General features: G+C 37.5%; 1 protein-coding gene across 1 annotated transcript in view; it reads right to left on the bottom strand.

Annotated features, from left to right (window-relative positions):
• Positions 1-12,338, bottom strand: part of angpt4.S (angiopoietin 4 S homeolog) — a gene marked incomplete in the record, with an annotated part of 39,281 nt that extends 26,943 nt beyond the window's left edge. The window contains 1 exon segment of the mRNA NM_001130950.1: positions 12,189-12,338.
• Positions 12,339-23,495: the final 11,157 nt, after the last annotated feature.

Genomic DNA, 23,495 nt, shown 5'->3' with positions numbered 1-23,495 from the left:
TTAGACTATCGAATGGTCGAATAGTCGAACGATTGTTAGTTCGAATCCTTCGATTCGAAGTCGTAGTCGAAGGTCGAAGTAGCCCATTCAATGGTCGAAGAAGCCCAAAAAAATTGCTTAATAGACTATCACCATGCAATAGAAAAACTTGAAATAGTTTTTTTTTTTTTTACTATAAAATCAGTTTTTAGTGGAAAAAAAAATAGAATTTTTTCGAGATCTATTATTCCCCGAAGATGCAAAAAGTCTGAATCTGAAAATCCGCCATCTCAGACTTGCTGAGGTTGTATATAAGTCAATGGAAGAGGTCCCTATGTTATTTGGAAGTTTCTGGGGTCTGCCCTGGAATTAGCCCGAAAATCCGACTATTGCTGGCTTTTCAGGAAAAAAATAGCAAAATAATCATACTATGAGATTTTTAGGATGATTTTTTTTGGTTTTTCCCCGAACGGATTAATTTTTGCTTTTTAAATAATAAATAAGGTAAAATCGTGATTCTAGTTTGATTTGACTTTTTTCTATTTAAAAAAATAACCCCCTTGGTGTTCTGTAACCATACACTCACTTAAGTATTTTAATGTTCCAATAAAAACAGAATTCCAAAATATTTATTTATATTGGTGGTCCTTGGAGACATACTAGTCATAGGGGTTGTATTGAATTAGAGGCTGGGGGTTCTTCAAAAAAGCTGGCTAATTATCTCACCAAAAAGGCCAGAATGTAAACCAAGTAAACAGCAACAATCCCAGTGCTGAGCTGTGTGGGTTTCAATGTTATAAATCCAATGACTTTTTTCTAAAAAAAAAAAATATGCTGCAATTTTGTAAAAAGTAGCTTCGCTGACGACTGTTTCTTTTTTTTTTACTTCCATCAATTAAAAGATTATTTCTTAAGAACTATGCTGTAGAGATGAGCAAATCTTGTTTTTTTACAGAACCTCTATTTGCCCTTGTGTATTAGGATCCCAATGGTTTCCTGCCATGTGAGTTGCAGTGGTAGTAGTGTTTATTTACTTTGGCTTTCATTATTGCCTGATAAATAAGATAAATCTGTGGTGGGAGCCTGAACCAAAAAGCAGGTTTAAATAACAAGCTCAAAGATCAGCAATTGTTGTGAACCTGGAATCAAATGAATATGTTTATAATGTAGAATAGGCCATTCTATATTATAACAACATATTATATTTCAGTGTTTGATTTTAGTCCCAGAATTAATATACGATATGCTGGAATCCAGACCAAACTGATCTCTGCATATTAAGTTACAAGTGAATCCTAAGAAGGATTAGGGCCAAGCTTATACAGTTCACATGTCCCAATAAGTAATGATGGGAATATGTTTTGCTGAACATCCAGATTACTGTTGGCGAGTATACACTGCATTTTAAGGCAAGCTCTAAATGAGAATATATACAAAATTATTCATGTGCAGTCAAATATTCTTTTTAGACAATAGTGGCTTGCACTAGTATAGACCACCCATGCAATATGCATGATGTATAGTCACAGTGCATCCTGGTGGCAATGCAAAAGGTGCCACTGGACACTCCAGGTGTTATGCATGCATACAAATACAGGGAAGGAATATACTGATTATTAGCTATGATTTACGAGAATTACGAGATCCCAGGGAAATTGACTAGTAGCAAAGGTGGATTGGTTTGAAGTACTTATCCGCTTATTGATCCACCTGCATTCCTGTTTGGACAACTTTGACTCATGTTTTCAGTATTAGTAGGAAGGCGGAGGCTAAGAGCAAGTTGGAAAACATTTAATCACAGTGCTGAAATTTCAGTCCTTCATCGCTTTGGAGGTGTGGCCTCATCTGTTGCATTTAAATTCTTGGTCCTGAATTGCTTACTTTGTACTTCATCAACTATACTGAGAGATGTCAGTCGGGTATGTAGGGTGCATTTGTTTTTCCATACACCATTTCATCTCTCTGTTCTAAATGTATGCAGTGATTTTTTTTCTGATTGTCTGTTGAGCTTGTGCTCAGTTAACTCTTTCAGCAAATAGTGGAAGCTGCCCTGTAAGTTAAAGGAGAACTAAACCTTAAAAATGAATATGGTTAAAATCTCATATTTTATATACTGAACTTATTGTAGCAGAATAAAATTTCAGCTTCTCAATAGCAGCAATGATCCAGGACTTCAGACTTGTCACAGGGGGTCACCATCTTGGAAAGTGTCTTTGACACTCACATGCTCAGTGGGCTCTGAGCAGCAGTTGAGAAGCTAAGATTAGGGGTCATCAAAAATTATCAAGCAGAAAATGAGGTTGGTCTGTAATATGAGCTGATGCTACAGGGCTGATTATTAAATTCTGATGCTAAATTCACTGATGTCTGTGTTGCCATGTAGTAATTATCTATATTAAGTACTAATCAGCCTTATATTGTGACATTTATATTCTATGTTTACTGTATATTGTGAGTGGGTCCCTAAGCTCAGAAGGTGACAGCAGCACAGAGCATGAGCAGTGAATCAGCAGAAAAGAAGATGGGGAGCTACTGGGGCATCTTCAGAGACACATATCTTTACTGCTAAAGATATGTGGTTGCCTTGGACTGGTACAGAAGCCCAAAACATAATGTACAACATTTCTAGTCTACTTCTCTGGTTAAGTTTTAGTTCTCCTTTAAGTGGGTGGTCCCCACACTTATTGCAAAATTAACAGCTTATAGACCCTTCCAGTAAAGGGGCCCTGCCATGAATATATATCTGCCATTCCAATGTCCATACTATTGCATCTTAAAAAAAGGACAGTTATGTGCACTTTTAGCAGAAAATATAATCATCCGGCTAAGAGGTTACATATTTAATAACTTTCCACATATCTTAGGGCACAGAGGACAACTGAGCAATCTTGTCCCCAGATGCCGGGGAAGTACTGCAGCTGCCAGTTAATATTCCCTATGAATGTGCATGCTGCTGCTAATATGCAAGACAAAAATGTCATCATACTACTGTGACAATGTCATTATACTATGGGGGATCCTGACAGCAGAAATAATTGTCAGGCTGGGACATTTTAAACCTAACCATTACTAGACAAAAGTAAGACTTTCAGAGTTGATATAGTTTATATTCGGAGTTGTTCCCTTTTTCTCAATATATATCAATATCCCCTTTTGCTTTTTGCTCCATACCCGTAGCACCTTTCTTTCTAGTTCAAATTCTATCTTTCACTCTCTGTTCATATGCCAACTTTCTGTAGCCTCCAATTCAAGGGTTCTCTACAACCCTTACCTCACCCACAAAGATCCAAAGTCTGGTGGTGCTGCCTAATTTAGCAATTTTCTGGCCTCCCTGAACTCTGCACTCATCCCCCCCCCCCACCAACACTGACATTGCAGAAAACAGCATGGCCATGACAGGGGCAAAGTGACAGAACCAGGTTTTGAATCACATTGAAACTGTCACCTGTGAAGAAGGTGAAGGGTTGGCGATTTTAGGTAGTAGAAAATAATATTACAATACACCAGCAGGTCACATTAACAGCGAATAGGAGAAAAGCAAGCCCTTTCAAGTATCTGAGCTTTGAGAAAAATGTTTATAATAATTTGAGTCCAAGTGTGTTTGAGCAATATACTTTAATTCAACAAAAACACAAAACGCAGCAAAGTAAATCCATTTGATGTGGAGTGATGTCTAATTTCGATCACTGCTTTTATGATATAAAAAAAAAAAAAACAACATCACAATGAAAGAGAGCATAGAAAGTTATTTTCCAAATCAAGACTGTTTTCTTAGAACAGGCTTCTTAGTTTTAAGTAAGGGACAGATGCCTTTTTAAGTGAAAATACAAGTATACTGGCATTAACTCTTAGGGGTCCGTTTACTAAAGTGCGGTAAATCTGACTTTAAGTTTCCGCATGTTATTGCTGAGAATATTTTTACGCCAGAATATTCGCAGCGACTAAGTTTACTAAACAGCGATTTGCTCAGAAGTCATTGCAATCACTTGCGGTAACTATAATGAACCTCCTTACGTTAGTGGTAATTTTAGCGAGTTGCCAATTTTCTGGGACAAATTACGTTTTTGCGAATATTTGCTATAAAATAGTCTTGTTTTATGGCGGTTATTATGGCAATTTTTATGGCGGTTATTATGGCAATTTTTTACTGTGATATTTATGGCCAGAAATGCATCTTCAAAACTCAAACTTTATTGACTGATGATTAGACCATCCAATGACATTACCAGAGTAACACCAATCAAACATGTCTGCATCATATAAACCCTTCTGCCAATAGAATCATATGAACAAGAAATGATACCAGTCAATCTCTTTGCTTCATAGAAATGCACAGTTTAATGTAGCCAATCACAATGAAACCAAAAAAGCGTAGAGGCTGACGAATCCTTGGACTGTGATGCCGCTGCCAATAATACGCCTCTGACCTGAAACTGCTGCTGTTGCAACAGATAGAAGCAGAAGCCAAAACATCCTGTCAGCAATAGCTACAGATCTGTCTCCTGTCAGCAAAGAATGATGGGTAAAATAAACAGTATTATGGGATATTTCCTGCCCCTTGAGAATATTCTGGTGAAAAAACACTTTTACGCCACTACATAGGTGGCGGTAAAATATTGCGAATATTCTTGTTGTAAAAACATTTTTGCTCAAGAAAATTTGCAAATTTATATTTACCGCAGCTTAGTAAACTGGCGAAAACATATTTGGCGACAAAAATATTTGCACAAAATATAGACAAATTTATCGCGCTTTAGTAAAAGGACCCCTTAGTACAAAACTAAGTAACGAGGCTGCCCTTTTGGAATCGAAGAATTTATTTTATTATAAAATAAATATTTATTTATTTGTTTTTTCAGATACACACTTACTACAGATCTGATAAAGACTGGTCTGCAGTAACACTGAACATGGATTATTTAGAATGTTGGAGTACTTTTAAATGAATCAAAAAAAGAATGTATTTATTCTGTGCTGCCACCAGGTGTCGCAGACCAAAGACCGAATTGTAATTCTTTTTATTTAATCTCAGATGATGTCAACCCTTTCCCCTGACTTTGGTTATTGTCACTGGTGATCAGGACATAGAAGAATAAATAGAATAAAAAACATAATATTCTGAACAATAACTGATTCACATGAGATTGTGACCCAATATATACAGTATAGTATATTAGAAAATGCTGAGAATAATGTGGGCGGGGGGGGGGGTCACTCGCTGTAAACATTTGTGCTGCATTTTCTTATTTAAGGAAATGCATCACATTTAAAGAACCCCCCACCTATAGACTTTGAACTAATGGAGAATGGCATGAACTCTCTGTCTAATGTTATTAGAAAAAAACAATACAATTATATGCTACAAGTGCAACAACCCTACAATGGAGTTTTAAAAAATGCATAAATGTGTTACATATTGGCATGTGAAAGAATACACTCTTAGCTTGAATCAAATGGCCAGAAGTAACCCCCACATTTATATCTAACTATGACCCATGATTACCTCTGTTTATTGGTGTGACTCACACAAACTTTTCAGATTATTTTATTGCATCTGTTTTTGGTAAGAGCCTTATCGCTATAAAAGTATTTTAAAAGTATAACCAAAGCTGGGATGTAGCCTTGAAGGTATTTACTGAAACCTATATTTCACAATGCTTCTGTTTGTTTTTACAATGATTGCTGACTTCTCTTAGGTCAGTAAATCATTTTATATTTCACAATATTCAGCTCTGTAATATTCCCATTGTGCTGCATAAGGTAACATACTGTAATTCTATAAAATATTTATTTACTTTAAAGGCTATAGGGAAAATAAATAGTTTTTTCTGCTTTACATGGACACATTGAATATCCTGCCAATGGACTTTGTAAAATGGCAGTATTTGGGACATGTTTGCATAGAAAAGGTATAAATAGATGGACAATAGGGCCAGCTCATTTGTGCAGCTATAAATACAGAACACTTCAAATTCCTATGTTGTTAAGTACACAGTATAAGCCTCTAGAACAGAATCTGGATTAAAGCCAACAAGAAGCACAGATTAGTCCCTCACGCATTTAGATCTGTGTTGATGGAGAGGATGAATTTGTCCAGGATAATACTCCTGAAACGTATCCAATCCCTGGAAAGCTCTGACAATTTCGAAGCTATTTGTCTATAAACGCAAACCAATGTGATAACTTGATTCATTTGTTTAAAATTTGATCAAACAATGAATGGCTAGGAATAAGCCTCTCTGATCTCTGCAGTCATTACAAAGTCCTTAATTCCTTGTCACTTGCAGTGGAGCAGTACATTTCAATAGCACCTATTTAAACCAGATTTTACAGAGATCAAGGCTGAAGGTGTACTTTATCTTGTTGGCATTTAACTGCCACGGCAGTAAGTAGTTTCAGGGTTTTGTGGAAGTTATACATGTGCATTATTTAACGTAGCTCACATTTTTCTGCTATTTAGTAAACCAGCAGTAGAGGCAGATTTATCAAGGGTCAAATTTAGAGTTCATGGGAGTTATTTTAAACTCCCATGAACTCGAAATTTGACCAACTGCAACTTATTACAAAAAAATTTTTTTTTTGTACCTGGCCCCACAAACTCAAATATAATTCGATTTGAGTTTTTTCTCCAAAACACCTGGATTTTCAGGAAGGCAGCAAACAACTCCAAATTGATCCCAGGACATCCCCCATAGGCTAAAATACCAATTTGGCAGGTTTAAGGTTGCAAATAATAGAATTTGAGTTCTTAAAGGGCCAGTGTATGATACATTTCGAAAATCAAATTTTTACAAAAAACGCGAATCAAATTTTAACAATTCCATAGTCGAATTTGACAGTTTTGGCCATGAATAGGGTTGCCACTAGGCCGGTATTTTACCGGCCTAGCCGGTACAAATTGTGGTTCATCCCAATGTTATTAATAGGGAAAAAAGATAAATATATAGGAAGGCCGGTATTTTTTTCAAGAAAAGGTGGCAACCCTAGCCATAAAAAAAAAAACTATTCTTTTATTTGGTGTGGTAAGAAATCTAAAATTTCCTTAACCAAACTACGTGCTCCTCATGTATTAGGAGGCCTAAAGCTGCCTAACTTCAGAACTTTTAATTTAGCCTCAATGTCAAGATACCTTATGGAATGGGTCTTAGGTGGTGAAAAATTCACAAACCCGGCTCTGGAACTTTTCCCCACATCTCACTCATATACTAGAGATTCTTCACTTGAAATGGAAAGACATTCCCCTTGAATGTAAACTAAATCCACTGTATAGAGACTCAATCTTTACTTGGAAACTTTTACATTCTAGTCATGGTTTTAATCATACGTTAACCCCTTTTATGCCCATTCACCTCCTTTGGGGTAAAACTAAACCTGGTTATACTTCCTGTCTTGTACATTTCAAGAAACGTCATCTCTTTCTGATTAAGGATGTAGTTGATCCTATAAATGGGAATCTCCTTACTTGGGCAGTCCTGAAAAATCAGGCAAACTTGAAAATCTGACCACTTCCAATATATGATTATTAAAAGTGCATTTTTTTCGGTTTCTAACAAAAAGTGGTTTGCCATCCAGAAACATTGGATAGCGGAGGCGATAACCAATCTGAGTGACAATTTAGGGCTCCTAAACATTAACTTTTTGGCTCGCACTTTTTGGGGTCCCCCCTCTGACCAGAAACACCCCCTTTCAGACACGGCTTTGAGATGGTCAAACTACCTGTTAAGGGACATTACCCCTACTCAGTTAACTTCTTCATTGGTTAAATTTAATAAATGCTTTTTCTCGGAGGATTGGAGATCTCAACATTTCAAATTAATCCATCTTGGTTATGGTAAACTTTTTCGTTCTTATAAGGGTTTAAGTCAGGTTTCGTTTTGTCCCAAATGTAATCAAGAAAATGTAAACCTTTTTCATTATCTTTGGAGCTGCCCTCACATTACTCTTGTTTGGCAAAAAGTAAGAGATTTTATTAATTCTAAGTTGAAAATAAATCTAACTATATCTCCAGTTTATGCCCTTTTGAATATTGGCACCCCTTTTTCTTTGAGTAAACATTGTAAATCTGATCCTGTTTTGATCTCAAACTTAATTTTACGGTTTATGGCGGCTACAAAGAAGGCCCTATTTCTGTTTTGGATTTCAGAGTCTACCCCCTCCTTAAAAGAAATTTTAGTATATCTAAACCAGTTATGCTGGCAAGAGGCCATAAAAATTACATTTGAAGAACCACACATTAATACTATGTTTTCTAATGATTGGTCTCTTTATTTCGATCAAATAGACTCTAAATATAAAACTAATATTCAAGAGCTATTATTGATTTAACTATCCTAATGTCTGGGCAACATAATTAACTGTGTCAAAAAATTTTTTTTTTTTTTGTGTTTCTGTAACTCCACCATGCGAGGTATAGGTTTGTTTTAGTTATGTGTTGCTTTTGTTAGTTTAAACAGTAGATCTGGTAACTAAACATTATTATATACGTCATATGTACTCTTATTTGAGGCAAGTATAATCCTCATGTTGTCACAATTGTATTATTCCTTTGTAGTAGAAACAGCACGTTAAATGCATTCAAATAGTTTAATCATACTCAATTTACGCTGTGTAAAAGTATTTCTGTATATTTTTGAAAACCCAATAAAAATGTTGAGAAAAAAAAAAAAAAAAAAAAAAACTCGAAACTTCGACCCTTGAAAAATCTGCCCCTAATTGTTTCAGAGATAACCGCCTTTGTTTGCCATGTAGTAAGTCAGTAGCTGATGCCTGGGTGGTTGCATGGAAAATTGCTCTGTAGTTATATAAAAACAATGAAGTAAAAGCTCTAAAAATTTTCAGATGTACCAGAAAGATTCCCTGTTTTTTTCTGAATAATACCATGAGGATTACCTCATCACATTATTGCTTTCACGTAGGAAGCATTCAGTGTGTCTGATATTAGCTCTTTTTAAGTGAAATATGATTTTTGTTATTTCTTACACTAAATAAGACAAAATCTGAAAGTGAAAGTAAAGTCTACTTACTGTTCTTAAAGGGATACTGTCATGGGAAAACTTGTTTTTTTTCAAAACGCATCAGTTAATAGTGCTGCTCCAGCAGAATTCTGCACTGAAATCCATTTTTCAAAAGAGCAAACAGATTTTTTTATATTAAATTTTGAAATCTGACATGAGGCCAGGGGCGGAACTACTGGGGGAGCAGGGGGGTGCGAGCGGGCCAGGGCCCGCACCCCCTCAGGGCCCCCCGGCCAGTTCCCGGCCAGTTCCGGGTGTATGGAGGGGGGCAGGAAACCCAGCTGCGCGTTCTGCGCCAGGGCCCGCCCCCCTCTAGTTCCGTTTCTGCATGAGGCTAGATATATTGTCAGTTTCCCATCTACCCCCAGTCATGTGACTTGTGCTCTGATAAACTTCAGTCACTCTTTACTGCAAGTTGGAGTGATATCACCCCCCTCCCTTCCTCCCCCCCAGCAGCCTAACAAAAGAACAATGGGAAGGTAACCAGATAACAGCTCCCTGGTAGATCTAAGAACAACACTCAATAGTAAAAGCCAAGTCCCACTGAGACTGGTTCAGTTATATTAAGTAGGAGAGATAACAGCCTGCCAGAAAGTAGTTCCAACCTAAAGTGCAGGCACAATTCACATGACTGGGGGCAGCTGGGAAACTGACAACATGTCTAGCCCCATGTCAGATTTCAAAATTGAATATAAAAAAATCTGTTTGGTCTTTTGGGAATTGGATTTCAGTGCAGAAGTCTGATGGAGTAGCACTATTAACTGATGTGTTTTGAAAAAAAAAAAAAAAAACTAAGTTTTCCCATGACAGTATCCCTTTAAGAGCAGAGTCAAAACAAATAACTAGTCCTCTAAGCAGTCCTCAGTATAAACAAACCCCTCCCTTCCTCCCAGCTGCTGCATTTGTTAGGCTTTCAGATAAGTAGCTCATTATATAGATGGCTTACTGGACTAAGGATTTGTATTGGTTGTGCACCTATGGACATTAAATTGAATGTGGCTTTATTTTCAGATTTTATTTGTTTAGTGAAATGTAAAAATATCATATCAGACTTTTGCAGGACATGCAGCGTTGCTGTAGAGTACTGAATTACACTGGAATCTTAATTTTCATCTGTGTATTTGTAGCTTTGCTTTAAAGTTTTGGGGCATCCCTTCTGAAGGATGTGCACTTGGCCTGAGGGTGTGTCTTATTAGAGCCACGTGCTGTAGTAAATTCAACTGTAATAACATTTACAAAGACCACAAAGATTCTGAGTATTTGTTTTTTATTAGATAATCTACCTCACATTAAACACTCAGCTTCCATAAAGCTTTGACTGCACCATTATGCTGTTCAGTTCATGTTGTAGGAAACATAGCAACATAGTAAGTAAGGTTGACAAAAGACACGTCCATCAAGCTCAACCCCCTAGTTTTTTTTTTAATCTGCCTAACTGCTAGTTGATCCAGAGGAAGGCAAAAAACCCCATCTGAAGCCTCTCCAATTTGCCTCAGAGGGGGAAAAAATCCTTCCTGACTAGTCCCTGGATCGACTTGTACTATGAGCTATCTCCCATAACCCTGTATTCCCTCACTTTCTAAAAAGCAATCCAACCCCTTCTTAAAGCTATCTAATGTATCAGCCAGTAAATGTATCATCACTGTAAAAAACCCCTTCTGAATATTTAGGCGGAACCTCTTTTCTTCTAATCGGAATGAGTGACCTTGTGTCAGCTGGAAAGACCTACTGGTGAATTAAGCATTAGAGAGATTATTATATGATCCCCTTATATATTTATACATAGTTATCATATCAGCCCTTAAGTTCCTCTTCTCCAGCGTGAACATCCCCAATTTGGCCAGTCTTTCCTCATAGCTAAGATTTTCCATACCTTTTACCAGCTTAGTTGCCCTTCTCTGTACCCTCTCTAATACAATAATGTCCTGTTTGAGTGATGGAGACCAAAACTGTAAGGCATATTCTAGATGGGGCCTTACAAGTGCTCTATACAGTGGAAGAATGACCCCCTCCTCCCGTGACTCTGCCCCTTTTAATACAGCTCAAGACCTTATTTGCCCTTGATGCTGCTGACTGGCATTGCTTGCTACAGCCATGTTTATCATCTACAAGGACCCCAAGGTCCTTTTCCATAATGGATTTGCCTAGTGCAGTCCCATTAAGGGTATAAGTGTCTTGGATATTTTTAAATCCCAGGTGCATGACTTTACATTTATCAACATTGAATCTCATTTGCCACTTAGCTGCCCAGATTGCCAGTTTGTCAAGATCGTGTTGCAAGGATGCCACATCTTGGATGGAATAAATTGGGCTGGATAGTTTTGTGTCATCTGCAGACACTGATACATTACTTACAATACCCTCCCCTAAATCATGAACGAACAAGTTAAATAAAAGTGGACCCAATACCGAGCCCTGAGGGACCCCACTAAGAACCTTACTCCTAGTAGAGAATGTACCATTAACAACCACCCTCTGTACCCGATCCTGTAGCCAGTTTCCTATCCATGTGCAAACGACTTCATTAAGCCCAACAGACCTTAGTTTAGAAAGCAGTCGTTTGTGGGGCACAGTATCAAACGCTTTGGCAAAATCCAAATAGATCACATCTACTGCCCCCCCACTGTCCATCATCTTACTTACCTCATCATAAAAAGCAATCAAATTTGTCTGATATGACCTATACTTCATAAAGCCATACTGATTGCTGCTCATAATGCCATTGACTAGGACAACATTTTTAATGTGATCCCTTAACAAGCCTTCAAATAATTTGCCCACCACAGATGTCAAACTAACTGGCCTATAAATTTCCAGGCTGAGATAGTAAGACCCTTTTAAATATTGGAATAACATTAGGTTTTCTCCGTAGGCACCATACCAGATGAAAGTGAATCTGAGAAAATCAAAAATAGGGGCTAGTCTAAAACTGAACTAAGCTCTCTTAGAACCCGGTGTAAGGGTCACAACGGGGAACCGCTGTAACCGAGGATAGCCACTCCATGGGGAGTGGATATGGTGGGAGCCCAGGGGTGTAGCCATAGGTGATTGGAGGCAAAGACATGATGATGAAAGTAATAGGTTTATTGGCAGTCAGAACACAGAAACCAAAAGGCAGGAACAGGCAAAAAGGCTAATCAAGATATCCACATGGTGAGGGAAAAAATGGGGAACACAGGAACAAAAGGTACTCACTCAGGAAACAAGGTTTTCAAGGTTTTCAAGGTTTTCAAGGTTTTCAAGGTTTTCAAGGTTTTCAAGGTTTTCAAGGTTTTCAAGGTTTTCAAGGTTTTCAAGGTTTTCAAGGTTTAGGTCGGCAGGTCAGGAACAAACAGAATACATTCAATGACTCAGCCCTGAGCAAAACTCAGGGCTGGGTTTATAAAGGGAAGGTGATTAGGAATGGGAAACACATGAGGGTAAACGAGGTGGGTGGAAAACATACTGTGAACAGGCAGATAACAGAAACACTAAACACAAGAGTTCAGAACCTGTCCCGAGAGCCCCCAGTGGCTCATGAGATAAGTGCTGAAAATGACCAGAACAGCACAACCAGAGTTCAAGTCCCGGGCTGATCCTGGCAATGGGGGTGTATGCCATCAGGCCCTGGAGCCTTGTTTACATAAATTTTTATTAAAGCTTTATGAATCATATCCTGAGTCAGCCACTGACTAGATTGAGCTGAGCCATTAGTGCAGCTATAAAGTGAGCCTGGGAACTCAGACTCCTCTATTGTATACACTTTGCCATTTCTGTATCTGTTACAACCATACTGGTACCATTATTTAATGGGGCAACACTTTCAACCTGCATCTTTTTACTATTAACTTTTTAGGGTTAGTTTTCACCTCCACCGCAATTAACTCTTCATTTCCTTTCTTTGCCTTCCAGATTGCTGATTTACAACATTTATTACATGATAGTAAATAGAACTTATTCATTTGCTTACTATTCATATCTTAGCATAGAACATTGTACCATTAGGTTCCTAGTTCCATTCAGGAGTAGAATATTGTCAGCAACACACATCTGATATTTTTTATAGGTATTTTTGTTAATGAACAACATTTACTACTCTAGTAAAAGGCTATTTGTGGGCATTCTGAGATCATGTGGAAGAATCTGGGATCGGAAAGAAGGCCTTTAGGGCATGTTGCTAACAAAATATATATATATAATGTATTGCTTTGAATTGCTCAATCCTATATCTAGTCTGTCTATATCTGTTGCCCCCCCCCCCTCCCCTTTGTATAAAAATATTCTGTGTTTAGGTCCAATTAGGTGCCTGGCATTGTTTTATATTATTTTTCAGTCAGTGTTTATTTCTTAGACCTCAGCTTTCAGTTAACAGAAGAGACCATCAGCCAGCATGGTACAGTACTTTTTAGGCATTAGAGAAAATGATGTTAACTATTTAGCCCTTGCTTTGTTTTCCTGACACTAAAAATGTATACATTTCAATATCCATGACTTGTTATTTAACCTGGCCAATATATTTGCCAGGTTATGTGTTCTTGTATGGTTAGTGCAGGCTGAATGGGTCTGCTCTGGGTAGGGATCTTTTGGTTCATGCTGTGGCCTTAAAGGAATTGTTCAGTAAAAAATTAAAACTGTGTAAATAGATAGTATGTGCAAAATAAAAAAAATAGTTATTTAGCCAAAAATGTAATTTATAAAGGCTGGAAGGACTGGATGTCTAACATAATAGCCAGAACCACTACTTCCTGCTTTTCAGCTCTCTTGGTTTCCACTGACTGGTTATCAGGCAGTGACCAATCAGCTGTTTGCTTTTGAATTTGAGCTGAATGCTGAGGATCAATTGCAAACTCACTGAACAGTTATGTCTCATGTGATCCCTCTTCAAGTCACTGACTGTAAGCTGGCCATAGACGCAAAGATCTGATCGTACGAATCGAGGATTCGTATGATTTTCGGACCGTGTGTGGAGAGTCCCGACATTTTTCGTGCGGCAGAGATCGGTCGTTTGGTCGATCGGACAGGTTAAAAGATTTCTGTCGGCTGCGGGTAATATCTCTGCGTGTATTGCCGATCGTACGATTTTCAGAGGGAGACTGTCACTAGCTTTGTCAGACATAGATATCGTAAGATTGCTGTCAGTGGCAGAACATTGGCTGATCTGTTCTTTTGTACTTTATTTGATCGGAATGGTTAGTGGCAGGTCGGGAGATGGGTAAGTCCGATTGTACGATGATTCGTACGATCGGATCTTTGCGTCTGTGGCCAGCTTAACTCAGAGTTAGAGAGCTGAAACGCAGGAAGTAGTGTTCTGTTATGTTAGACATCTGGTTTATAGATTACATTTTTGGCTAATTAACTATATTAAAAAAAAAAATTATTTTGCACTTACTATCTGTTTATCCAGTTTTTATTTTTACACTGAACTGTTCCTTTAAGTAGTTCTGATCAAAGTGGAGCACCTCTGTTGGACAGACGTCAGATTTTCCATTTTGTGTGTAAAAATCAACGATTTACCAGAAAGTCTAGGAGAGGCAGCCCTTCTGTAATTCTGAGCTTTACAGATAACAGGTTTTTGGATAATGGATCCCATACTTGTAATGGAGTCTATGGGAGATGAACGTCCTGTAATTCTGAGATTTCTGGATAAGGGGTTTTCGGATAACAGATCCCATACCTGTAGTTTGCTCATCTCAATAAGCAACAAGTATGTATTCTTCAAATGTACCATCTTCAAATGTGTTCAATTTAAGTTTACCACTATGAGGAACAAATGGTGTAGACCAGGGGTCCCCAACCTTTTTCACCCGTGAGCCACATTCAATTGTAAAAAGATTTGGGGAGCAACACAAGCACTGAAAATGTTCCCGGGAGGTGCCAAATAAGGGCTGTGATTGGCTATTGGTAGCCCCTACGTGGACTGGCAGCTACAGGAGGCTCTGTTTGGTAGTACACCTGGTTTTTGTGCAACCATAACTTACCCTAAACCAGGAATTCAAATATAAACACCTGCTTTGAAGCCACTGGGAGCAACATCCAAGGGTTTTTGGGAGCAACATGTTGCTCGCGAGCTACTGGTTGGGGATCACTGGTGTAGACAGTTGCAGTACGTAAGAGCCTGTAAAATAGAGTAGCTATCAATGAACAACTTCATGTAGTAGCTTTAACTCTGATATGTATAAAAGCTAGAAATTACCCTGATAACTGTGTAAGTCTTATATACAGTATATTTTAACTAGTCTATGTTAGTGTCTGCTATGGAGAATAGAAGAGAATCTTTAATACAAAGACCAAATATATTTGCTTACAAAAACTGACACCAAAAAACATCACTGATTTAAATTTTATATTGCTAGTATTTTTATTTATCTGGATTATTTGTGTTTGTACCAACAATTTCTTTATTTCCGTCTACATTTATATCTGAAAATAAAACATTTTATTTAATTGTGGAACAGCTCCATAGACATTTGCCAATGTATACACTTCACTACCGCCATTTAACTGCCAGTGTTCTCTGTTCTGGTCTAAAATACAGTTTGCTCTTCTAGCAATAATGGTCTATGGCTGCACAGACACAAACATGATTGCCCTCAGCCTGCATCAAAATTGTTGCTGGTCAAAATTATTTTGACACCCATTGACTTCAATACATTTCGCAAACTATTTGCCATTTCGCTAATTTTTCGATGTTTCGCAAATTTTTAAGCAAAGCGAAACAGGACAGATTCGCTATCACTAGTGGTAGGTGTTCAAGGGCACTTTACAGTTGGCTGCAGTACTTTGGCTGACGTTAACCTATACCATTTAGGGCAAAAATATTGTAGGACTGGATGATTATATAATCATCCCTACTTGACATCTCTGCAATATACATACAAACAGTGCTTAAAGGGGTGGTTCACCTTCAAACAACTAGTTGTTTTCAGATAGATCACCAGAAATAAAGACTTTTTCCAGTGACTTTCTACTTTCTATGTGTGACCGTTTTTCTAATATTGAAGTGTAAAGTGTCATTTTTCACCTTGTGAAGCAGCTCTGGGAAGGAGGTCGCCGACCTTGTAAACTGTTCTAAATGGATACATTTAATTGATACATATCTTTGTCCCTGCTGAGCAGAATCTCTGGGTTTTCATTACAGGCAGCTGTTAGACTTGATACAATAGTTGCTAATACTCCAGAGATGCTGCTGAGAAATGTGTCAACTAAATGCTGCAAAACTGTAACAGTTTAGAGTCTGCGCCTGAATTACTGAACTGCCAGACTCAAACACCAGAAACACGAACATTCAACTTTAAACTTAGATTTTGGAAAAACAGTAAAAAATAAATAATGGAAAGTAATTGAAAAAAGTCTTTATTTCTGGTGAACAATATAAAAATGAAAGAATTGATAAAAAAGTGTTTGGAAGGTGAACAACCTCTTTAAATTAGGGTGAAATAGGTGGAGGGATGGTAGGTGCAAACAAATATAAATAATTAAGCCCTGCCAACAATTATAAGCCACACCCACTATTATAATAAACCTTGCCCACCAACACTTTCTGGTTTTTCTCACTTTAAAGCCAAGTCATTTTGCTGCTTTCATGTATATTAAAAATGTTGTAAGAGCTGTGAAGATATAGTGTAAGAAATAGAATACAATCTTTTATTAGGTGTTATGCCTAAAGTTTGTTTCATAGCACCTGCTCACAAATATATTGCATTAGTCATCTTTATGGTTCATGTTTACAGACCAAATATTGTTTTTATACATATTAATTTATTTTTAATTTTGTCTTCCTGCATTTTACACCATTGTTGTAGTTCCACCAATACAATATATAATTCATAATGTATTTCCCTGATTTTACATTTTCCTGGATTTTACACAATTTTTTTCGTCACCTGAAAAACATAACATGTGGGTTCTGGTGTAATACCAGAAACAATTCCCTAAGTGTTTTAGCCCTGCACACTGCTAACAGAGCCTGCACTCCAGTTTGGGGTAACAGCAGTTGCTCCCGGTGCAAGTGGCCATGTTGTGCATAGCGCTTGCCCATAATGTGCTTCTGACATCACACATAACACAAGTTGTGAGATTCGATCATTATGCGCATGCGTGTGCTTCAACATGGCCACTCTTACCGGGAACTCCCTCCCGGTGTGGGTGGCCTGACACTAGCCTGGGGCAATTAAAAAAAAAACTACTGTTACCCCCAACCAGAGTGCAGGCTCTATTAGTTTTTTGCCAACTGGTGCCCTTTAACACACATATACCAATTAGCATACCAGGAATAATAATGTACTTCTCAGATACATATTATATAGTGAATAAAGTACCCCCTCTTGTAAAATATAAGGATATTATTAGTTACTGAGGAGTTACATGACCATATAAAAACACGAGGCGAAGGCCGAGTGTTTTTATACAGGTCATGGAACTCCGAGGTAACTTCTAATATCCTCATATTTTACAACTGGGGGTACTTTATTTATTATAATACACAAATTTTAGTGAGTCATGTGACAGAAATGACATCACTACTCACCGTTTATAACTGATGACATCACTACTCACCGTTTATAAGGATATAATTTACAGGATATTCATAGCTTTTGTGTATTATAAAAGAATATCTTAAGCCTTCCTGACCTCTCTATTTAAAACTGGACCTTAGACATTGAAAACTATAAATCCTATAGCTTACTCTGATTCTCTCAGGCACCATCCTTGAGTGAGTTTTGCACATACACTGTGTTGAGTTAGGCACAGGATATTTCTTACGAGGAACATGACAAGTTGAGCATAGACCGCCATCGATATCAGCAAGATTCCTTGTGATCAAATAAACATGTATGACCAATTAAATTAGTCCTAATTTATCCAAGGTTTAGAATTATAAGCATGAATCTTATCTGGAAAAGTAAATATGAAAACATTAAAGATGAAAAACAAGCTGAGGGGTGGGAGACATCAGAAATTAGAGATGACAAACTTACAAATGAAACAAAAGCTTGAACTTTAGTTCTTGATGGACTATTGTCTATCCCTAAATCTAGTTATCTATGAAACCATGCATAGGCTTTGGGTGCTCTTTCCAGCCCGTATTTCCCTCTAGGGCTTCCCTAAGCCGCATGGTCTTAGAACTAAGAACTAAGGTCCCTGGAAGTGAAAAATAGGTAAGTGAAAGTGACATAGGATGTACGGAAAAGAGAAGTAGGACTATTGTAACTAGAAGTGACATAACACTAAATGAAAGGGAAATATAGTTACTGTTGCTAGACACGACAAAACACTAACTGGATGTGATCTTGTGCTAAATTCTAACTAATTAAAAACTAATTCGAATTGACAGAACACTAACATTTGCCAAATGCATTGAAGTCTACGGGCGACAAACATTTTTGATGCACAACCATTTTTTTCACCCATTGGAGCCTAAGGGTCTTTTTTAACCTGAAGTGACACAGAGCCAACTGTAAGTGACACAGAGCTAGTTTGAAATAATGTAACTGGAAATGATATAACATGAACAGAAAAAGATGTAACACAAATAGAATGTAGTGTAACACTAACTGTAAATGCTGTAGAGAGCAATTTAACCCAACTGGAAGTGATGTGAAGCTAACAGGGACATAACACTAAATGGAAGTTATTACCCCTTACTGGAACTTACATAGAACCAAGTATAAGTTATATATGGCATGTATGCAAACAATATCAGTTATTACCCAGTATAATAGCTTTATTATATCTTTTACACTCCCTGCCCTTAAATCAGCTCCTGTCTCAACATAAAGTCATGCAAGTTGGTTCCCTTTTACTCCATGATACATACTTGCAAATGTTATTTGTGCTCAGCTGTCTGATACTCTGACTACAGTTTTTCATCTCTTCCTTACACCTAGTGCCTTACACTTCTTAAAATACTTCTCATAATTTCCAAAGTTACTATTGAAAAATAAATCTCCTTGTCTGATGCTAAATATTTATATTCCCTACAGTATCCACTATGATGCAGTAATTTTGCATAGCTTACCTTCTGCAGTTGAAAGTGATATAAGTCCCTATAAAACTTTTATTTTTTTTCAGCCACATTTTGGTTGCCTTGCCCTGTGGGTTAAAAGTCAACAGTAATACAGCAGACTGTATTGCATGGTGAAAAGAAGAAACTATATTTAGCAAGAACATGAGCTAGCAGCACAGACACAGGAAGATGGCAGGCTGCTTTCAGCAAGCAGTGCAGTTGGATTTGGCTGACTCCTTTGTGAATGATTAGGCCGAATACCAAACTGAAGCTGAACCCTAATTTGCATATGTAAATTAGGGAAACAAAAGGGAAAGAGCACCGCACATGCAGCGTGCGCCTAAATTTTTTTTTGCCTTTCTTGCTTGTGTGATGAAAAGCCATGTGATTTTTTGGATTTGGATTCGGTTCGCCAGGCAGTTGGATTCAGCGGAATCCAAATCCTGCTGGAAATCTTGGTCGAATTCTGAGCCGAATCCTGGATTCGCTGCATCCCTATTTGATATGTATGGTCCAAGTGGTGCTGATGAACAATTTGTTTTTTTATGGATTTAGCAATAAAAAAAAATTCCTGTTTACTTAGTGAATTGATTGATATTTCCTCATTTTTAAAAAAACATTTCAATTACCCCTTGGGGGCTGATTCACTAAGGGTCGAATATCGAGGGTTAATTAACCCTCGATATTCGACTGGGAATTGAAATCCTTCGACTTCGAATATCGATCGGATTATTCCTTCGATCGAACGATTCAAAGGATTTAAATCCAACGATCGAAGGAATATCCTTCGATCAAAAAAACTTAGGAAAGCCTATGGGGACCTTCCCCATAGGCTAACATTGACTTCGGTAGCTTTTAGCTGCCGAACTAGGGGGTCGAAGTTTTTTTTAAAGAGACAGTACTTTGACTATTGAATGGTCGAATAGTCGAACGATTTTTAGTTCGAATCCTTCGATTCGAAGTCGTAGTCATAGTCGAAGGTCAAAGTAGCCCATTCGATGGTCGAAGTAGCCCAAAAAATACTTCGAAATTCGAAGTTTTTTTACTTCGAATCCTTCACTCGAAGTTAGTGAATCGGCCCCTTAATGTTCTCTGTATTTAGTAAAGGAAAATCCATGAAATCCAAGATCCATTTTAGGGTAAGAAAATTGTGAAACGCTTGTATAGTGCGAGCCATTTACTAACCTAGCTTGATCTTACAAATGACACATGAAGCTCAGTGTGAATCGAATGATTGCGCTTATTAGAATGACAAAAGCCCATATGACTTGTATCACAATTTTCGCCTGCTTCTCCCTGTAATTGATCTCTACATTATAGTTGCCTAATTGCCTTAGAGGTAAAATGGTACCACAGGGGATTAAAAGAATATCGTGACAAACAATCGAAAACAAAATCATAGCAAGGTCAGTTAAAAAATTGGCTATATGATATGATATGAGCAAGTTGTTCTCACTATTGTCCCAGCTGGTACCATTTTTGCAGATACAAATACTGTACCAAATAGGAGTTTATCTAATGTTATTAATAAACACTGTCAAATAGGAGTTTATATAATTTTATTTTCAGGCAGCTGCAATTTTGAGGTAATGATTTTGACTATAAAAAAAAGTTTAGATGATAAAATATCTGCATCTTACAGAGGACCTGTTTTATTAAAATATCTATACCTGTTATAAAGTCATTCAAAAATCACAGCTGTCAATATATTGTCGGCCGCGTCTCTATGCCTCATGGCACAAAGGCAGTGTCGGACTGGCCCACTGGGATACCAGGAAAACTCCCGGTGGGCCCAAGTGTCAGTGGGCCTCTTGCTTATAGCCATTTGGTCTATTTCTTTATGGGAACAAAGAGGTTTAATAATGGAAGAATAGAGTAGTCTGTAGAGTAAAGAGACTTGGAGAATAAAGAGGTTGAGTGAGGAGAGGAGGTATAATAGTGGGCCCTGAATCTCAGGTTTTCTGGTGGGCCCCTGGCACCCCAGGCCGACACTGCACAGAGGTGTGTCAGGCAATAACATTCACTTTCCATTCTACACTTACTATATGTCACTGCATTCCTCACATTTCCCCCTCCCTACTCACCATAATTATGTAGCAAGTGCATGGCATGGGCATCAGATTCCCCCATTCGGGTGCATAAACAAGATTCTGGGATTATGTAAGGCTTGCCTTAATAACAGTGTCTACAAAATGGCACCTGCCTGCTGCTGCGAATGTGAAATCTGAGACTGAAGGAAACAAATAATTAATATAGTGTAAGTAAAGTCTATTCTGCTTGACAAACACAATAGAAAAAAAAAAAGGTTTTTTTATATATATATATATATATATATATATATATATATATATATATATATATATATATATATATATATATATATATATATATATACCATAACATATGTTTATATAAATATAATTGTGAACTATAATCCACTATTTTATTCGCCCGAACACCCGAATGCTTCATGAAAGATTCATCTGAATACTGAACCAAATCCAAATCCTAATTTGCATATGCAAATTAGGGGTGGGAAGGGGAAAACATTTTTATTTCCTTGTTATATGACAAAAAGTCCTGCGGTTTCCCTCCCCGTCCCTATATATATAAATAGAAAATGATTTGGAATTATTTCTTAGGGTGACAGGTGCCCTTTAATCTCTCTGCAAATGTACACAAGACATTTTAAAAGAAAGTGAAATAAATTAATCCGGGTGCTACTGGGCTAGATTTTAAAACTGCTTAAATGTTTTTAAATGTTTTTCAATTATTACAATGAAGAGGTCCAAAGCTCTTGGCTGGCCAGACCCGCACTGGCAATCTGTGGATTCTGGCAAATGCCCGAGAGGCTGCTGTAAAATGCTATATAGACAGTGATGCCATAGACTGGGCCTTTGTATACTTGCAAAGCTAGGGCCTATTGTGAATCCCAGTCCAAACCTGGGGCTGGCTATGGGGCCACTTATGCAAATAAAATCAATAATGTTTTGGTGATGTGACAGGGAGCACAGGCTAAAGCATGCTGTGTTTACTAGTTATATTTTTCCTGCCCTATTAATATTAATATGATGTAAATGACCTGTGATTGCCAAAGCAAAGATTACCACATTTTCTAATGTGGATTAGGCTACTGGCAGTGAACCAATATTTATCTGGCACTGTGCTGTGTTAATTATTGCTTGAAAATATCGCAGTGAGTACTTCCTTATCAACACACACTGATGAGGGAACAAGCTGCCATTACCTGTTATTGATTTAGGTGGCAATAATTCTCATTTCAGCTTGTTTCCCTTGGCCCTTCTAGAATAGAAGTAACACCAGTGAGCATTGCATTCCTTAGCCATAATAAGTAAATGTTTTGCTAAACTATGTCACATATGGCAAATTTGGCTGACTTGGTCCTCCATGAAGTTGAAATGTGGTCCAATATTTGATAAAATGTAGGAAATAGCCAGTGACTGTTTCTAGTAGTAGCCAATGGGAAATGCAGCAAGTACCACAATACTGTTGAATGTTGAGAGTTGCAGTTCTTTTCCAACTGAAGGCCTCAATTATAAAATAAACTTTACTGTGATTTGTTTTACTAAGGTTATATACTCCAAGAGTCTGCCCTGACTTGGTACAGGTATGGGACCTGTTATCCAGAATGCTCAGGACCTGGGTGTTTCTGGATAACAATTTTTTCTGTAATTTGGATTAATTAAGTCTACTTGAAAATCACGTAAACATTAAATAAACCCAATAGGCTGTGTTTGCTTCCAGTAAGGATTATATCTTAGTTTGGATCAAGTACAAGGTACTGTTTTATTATTACAGAGAAAAAGGAAATCATGTTTGAAAATCAGGATTATTTGAATAAAATTGAGTCTATCGGAGGGGGCCTTTCTGCAATTTGGAGCTTTCTGGATAATGGCTTTTCAGATAATGGATCCCATACCTATACTTAACTATGCTTTTACCCCAAAGTGGCCCTCTGGTACTAATGCCCTAATTCCAGGCTTTCTCATAGTTATGGTTGAGAAAATAATTGTTCCTTGTTGGAAAGGTTCTGTGCCAGTGAGCTGTCTCCTCACATATACACAGACACACACACTTTTTTTGCTGAAGTTTTGAACGTATTTTTACAACAACACTAAAGAAATAATAAAAACAATAATTTAATGTTTGTTTTCCCCTTTAAATCTTGTGCTGCATACCTTTCAAAGGATAAAATAATCCCTTTTGCTAAACCACTTAAAAAATATAATCCAAAACAACTGCAGTCAAAAAATGCGTAAAGTACACACTTGGTAATACTGTGTCTTGTGCTCAGCGACGTAACAAGGGCGGAAACTTCCAGGAATTATTTGTATATAAATGTTTAACTTTCAGACATTGCCTTGAATATTAGAAACATTTCTTTTTCTGCCAAACCATTGTAAAGGTTTCATTTTTCTGTGCGTAAAGAAGTGTATACGAGACGATGGATGATGTTGAAGGAGGAACCCACACAAGAGCATAGAGAGGGGGAGATG

The sequence above is a fragment of the Xenopus laevis genome, chromosome 3S (genome assembly GCF_017654675.1).
Source record: "Xenopus laevis strain J_2021 chromosome 3S, Xenopus_laevis_v10.1, whole genome shotgun sequence".
NCBI classification, from domain to species: Eukaryota; Metazoa; Chordata; class Amphibia; order Anura; family Pipidae; genus Xenopus; species Xenopus laevis.
This window is presented reverse-complemented; position numbering and strand designations above follow the sequence as displayed.